The 5,151-nt window shown below is 29.0% G+C and overlaps 1 long non-coding RNA gene across 1 annotated transcript; it reads left to right on the top strand.

Annotated features, from left to right (window-relative positions):
* Window positions 1-2,362: 2,362 nt before the first annotated feature.
* Window positions 2,363-4,467, top strand: LOC139886121 (uncharacterized). The gene is made up of 4 exons (XR_011772278.1): window positions 2,363-2,573; window positions 2,864-2,897; window positions 3,055-3,095; window positions 4,158-4,467. It is a non-coding gene; the product is annotated as an uncharacterized lncRNA (long non-coding RNA).
* The last annotated feature ends 684 nt before the right edge of the window (window positions 4,468-5,151 follow it).

Raw genomic sequence — 5,151 nt, 5'->3', positions numbered from 1 at the left:
TCTTGGTTCAGAAGTTCCATATCTTAGTGCAATTGGGGTTATTATGTATTTTACAAATTGTACAAGACCTGACATATCTTTTGCAGTTAATTTGTTGACAAGGTTCAGCTCAACCCCTACCAAAAAGACATTGGAATGAGATCAAACACATATTTTAATACCTTCGGGGAACTCCTGATTTATAATTATTTTATTCTAACAACTCGAAACAAGATTTGTTTGGTTATATAGATGCAGATTATTTATCTGATCCACATAAAGCTAAATCTCAAATTGGATATGAATTCCTAAATAGAGGCACTCAATATCATGGCGTTCTAAAAAACAAACACTTGTTGCAACATCATCAAATCATGCCGAAGCGATTGCATTACATGAAGCCACTCCGGAATGTTTTTGGTTGAGGTCAATGACACAACTCATTACTGATTCTTGTGGACTAGAACGCGATAAAAGTTCAACAACTATCTATGAAGATAATGCAGTTTGCATAACACAGATGAAAGAAGGGTATATCAAAAGTGACCGAACAAAACACATACATCCTAGATTATTCTCATACACTCAAGATCTCATTAAGGACAACTAAATTGAAATGAGATATGTTCAATCCAGCAAAAACTCTGACGATCTTTTCACCAAAGCACTTCCAACTGCTATTTTCAGAACGCATGTTTACAATATTAGCATGAGGCATGTTCAAAAGATGTAACGACTCAGCGATGTCTACTTGAGGGGGAGTCAACTCCATGCTGCACTCTTTTTCCCTTAGCTAAAGTTTTTTCCCACTGGGTTTTCTTTAGCAAGGTTTTTAACGAGGCAGTACTAAGTTGCTCTTTAAAACAATTTTGTCATCCAAGGGGGAGTGTTGTGATAAAGTGAGTGGATGACAACTAATTCAATAAGTCAAAAAATGTACAGTATATTATGTATTATAAATACCCCCCATCGGATGTAATCAAAATGTGCACACATATAATATATTTCATATATCATCATTCTTTCTCTCTCTTATTTTAAGTTTATGAGTAGCCTATATTCAAGAACAAACCCACTAAAGATAGTTATAAGCCTACTGAATTATAACAGTATAATGGTTATACCGTATGTGATAAGTTTGAATGGTAGTCCTTATAATAATTACTTGTACGAAATTAGGAGCATATTTTTTAATTAAAATAGAACATAAACACTTTAAATGCGACATATTTGTATCCAAAGTCGATATGATCTCAACGAGAGGGAGAAATTGAAGTCAAGGTATTAATACGCAAAATTCAAAGTTTTGTTTACTTAGCTACTCCACCCACCGTTTTCTTGAATGGTCAATATAAAAGCTTCTTGAATGGTTGAGATAAAAGCTACGGAGTAATAAGCTGCTTTTGCAAAAGAGTGGGAAGGTAAATTTCCATGACACCTAAAAAATTGAGCTAAGTTTTGATTTATTTGTTTTTAGTCTTTTTTAGTGGTTTTTTAAAATTTGATTTGATGAATTGTTTTTTTTTTTTTTTTTTTTTGATATTTAATGCGCTTTTTGTGGGTATTTCAATTTTGGTCGAATCTTATATATATATATATATATATATCCCTCTTCTTATTAAAAAAAAAGTCAAAATAAGTAATATTTATTTCAATAAAAGGATCTTGACCATCAATTCATTACAACCATTGGATCAAAATATGAAATGAATATTACTTAATACAAATTTCACAAGAATAACATATTACTAGACTACTCCTTTTTGATTTAAATTGTTTTGTTAATTGTTAGTTACGAATTCCGAATTTAAATAAATTAAATTACTTCAATTGATTCGGTTTACTGCATTTAATTGAAATAACCATGAAATTCGGAATTTAATTTAGGTTTTATTTAATTTAATTGCATTTATTTATTCCATTAATTTGACTTTTATCTGTGCTTGATCGGAACATCATATTATCTTAAATGATTTGTTTTAATTTTAATTAATTTTATTCAATGCAGTTACAAAAACCAAATAATTTAATTTATACCCGGAATTTTTTAAAAAGACACAAAATATTTAAATCTACGTACATATTTTGTTATTTTACATTTTTTTTTGTTAACAAAATTAAAATGCATTTTTTTATCAACCACCAATCTTATTTAACAAACAAAAAAAATATTTTTATAATATTGTAGTGTTATACTATAAAAAAATAATAAGAAATAAAAGTAAAAAAGGAAGGAGTACTAAATAACAAATAACATTATATTACGGAGTATATCTTATTATTACGGAGTATAACATATAAAGTATAATTATAAATAAATAAATCCTAAATATAAATATAGATTGATTTTTTTGTTAGTTCAATGTTAGTTCAATCGGGAAGAGGTTGACATAATTCTTATTCTTTTTCTTCCCTAAGAAATGCACGATTGGGAATCAAATCTCCTAACAACACTCCTAATTCGCATAACAGTTAGATCAATTTCAATCCCTTCCATTCTTATCTCAGACGATTTCATCAACGATTCTTTCTCACTCAAATTTGAATTTCGAAAACAACATTAATGGACTATAAAAGGAGAGCAATTCTCATTTGTGGGTTATCAATAGTTTTCATTTCGATTTCTATAAATCAAATCATGTGAATCTTATCCTATTTATATTATCTACTCATATCGATTTCAATTTTTCATGATTCAGTTTCAAGAATTTCATAATTTTAGGGTTTCATGTTCTTCTATATATGTTAAAGAAACAAAATTTCACCTTCTAAATCAATATTCAATTTCAATAGTTCATAATTTTCAAATTTTCGCGTGTTTCAAATTAGTTCTGAATTCATTTGCACCGATTTATAAATTAATTTGTTTATTTGATTTGTGCAGGTTTTTAAGTTGGATTTCAAAGTTTATTATTGAGGTTTACGTTGTTCCTTCTAACTAATTTACTCTTAATCAGTATTTTATTATAATGATGATGTTTTATGCTTTATTTTATAAATTTGTAGCTTGCAAATTAGAAACATTATATTAACATGTCATTTTTTCTAATTTTTTTACTTTCTACTTGATATCAGGTCAATGATGGTGGTATTAATGGCCGTTTGTTTCAACTGAGGTAGTTCATTTATCATTTTTAGACTATTCAGTTATAGTTTTGTTTTTTTGTTTCAGAATGGCAATTGACTAGCTATGTTTAAGTTTGACCACTTACAAGATTTGATTTGTACAATTCACATGTAAATCTTATGGCTTAATCATTAGCTAAGGAACCCCTAATATTTGTAATTGTATGAATAGGTTTAGGAAATACTTAATAAAGTTATAAATGCAAAATAGCTGATAAAATGTAATAACCTCTATCACTTTATTATACTCACCATTCATTCTCCAGTCATTGGAGAAAGATATGGGATGTTCAATTTAACACACCTTTGGCGTATTTGAATGTCGTTGTGAATAGATGTGTTAGGCGAATAGCAGCTGAAATATAAATTGAATCCATTTTTTAATTTTTGTTTTCCTATATTCTATATGTAGTAAATAATTAGTTGATTACTTCTAAAATTGCTTATGCATATTCAAGTGATTACATATAATTTTATGCTTACTTCATAGTTTTAAGTGATTGAGGAGTGTGTATTTGAATTAATTGACTTTTGTTATTGTATGGGTATGATGTTGTGTGATTCTGTAGCAGAAATGATGGTAACAAAAGTAAGCAAATAGTTTCTGAAATAGTTGTGTGATGGTTGGTCATTTGACCCAATTGTATGTGTTTCTTTGTATGGTATTTTTGATGCTTAGGCATTGTAGTAATTACATCTGTTCCACTAACATTTATAAATATTATTGTATATTATAGAAATGCAGTATTCGAATCATGAAAATCATTGTGTAACTTTCATAAGCAGTTCAACATAGTGTTATTTATTGTTGCACCAAATTGAAAAGATGAATGCAACACATCTACAGAATTAATGGGTCTGATTTTTTCATATGTGCTCATGCTCACTTCTTGACTGATGTATGACTGCGATGTATTTAATTACCTGATATTTTGTTAGTTTTATTTCATTTGTTTCAGAGAGCAGGTTTACACTTGTATTTAATTATATTTTTTACGTTCTTCTTTATAGTGGTTACTTTAAAGTTTGTAGTGCCTTAAACTTTTGTGTAGGTGGGTAAATAATAATTTGGTAAGGTGATTTAACTAAATTTTTTAATGATGGCATTTGAGTTCGCTTTGGAGGTTTGGTTGACTTTTGAAAACGAAGTGGATGGTATACACCTTTTGCATTGGTATGAAGTTTGAATATGATTTGATATTAGTTGCTTCATTTGCATTGGTATGAAGTTTGAATATGATTTGATATTAGTTGATTCATTTGGCTTTTATTGTTTTCTATTTTGTGGTTGATGAATTAATTATGCTATTTTTATTTACATATTGTCTCCACTATCTAATAACCTTTATAGAAATTTATGTTCTACATAGTCTTATGTTTAGTTATGATTATCTTAAATGATTGGTATTTACTTCATTAAAAAAAAGTGTTTAAAAACACCCGTGTTTAAAAAGTGTCAACATCCTTTCAACTTATTTCATTTGCAACATTTGAATCTACAAATAGTTGTTTGGATTATTGTTATATATTAATAATTTTTCAAATAAAACCCGCGAATTCGCGGGTCTTTGACTAGTACACATTATATAAAACAAGGTTTTAAATCATTTATATGTCAGTTTGTGGTTTAGAAATTATAATTTGATTAGGTGACGATTTGTGATTAATTTAATAAATTTAAATTTAATTATTATTATTAAAGCTTGCCTTTCAAAAAAAAAAATTTAATTATTATTAATGAATAAACATTAAAAAAAGAAATCATTAATAAACATTGAGTTGTAGCTCAACTGGTAGTGGTCTGACTCTTTTAGCGAGAGAGGTCAAGAGTTCGACTCCTCTGGGCTGCAACCTTGCACTCAATGTTATCCCTTACTTGAAGTATCCACCCAGGTCGCCTTTCGCTTAGTGCGGCGACAGAGGGGAAAGGGGTTTTACCGGTCATGCCCTCGGATTGGTCCGGGTTTCCTCCAGAACAGTAGTTGAGGGCAGATTATGCAACTACGGGAGATGAACGCGTGGGTGGTTAAGTCCCTCGGGTGCTCC

The sequence above is a fragment of the Rutidosis leptorrhynchoides genome, chromosome 1, assembly GCF_046630445.1.
Source record: "Rutidosis leptorrhynchoides isolate AG116_Rl617_1_P2 chromosome 1, CSIRO_AGI_Rlap_v1, whole genome shotgun sequence".
In the NCBI taxonomy this organism is placed as follows: domain Eukaryota; kingdom Viridiplantae; phylum Streptophyta; class Magnoliopsida; order Asterales; family Asteraceae; genus Rutidosis; species Rutidosis leptorrhynchoides.
This window is presented reverse-complemented; position numbering and strand designations above follow the sequence as displayed.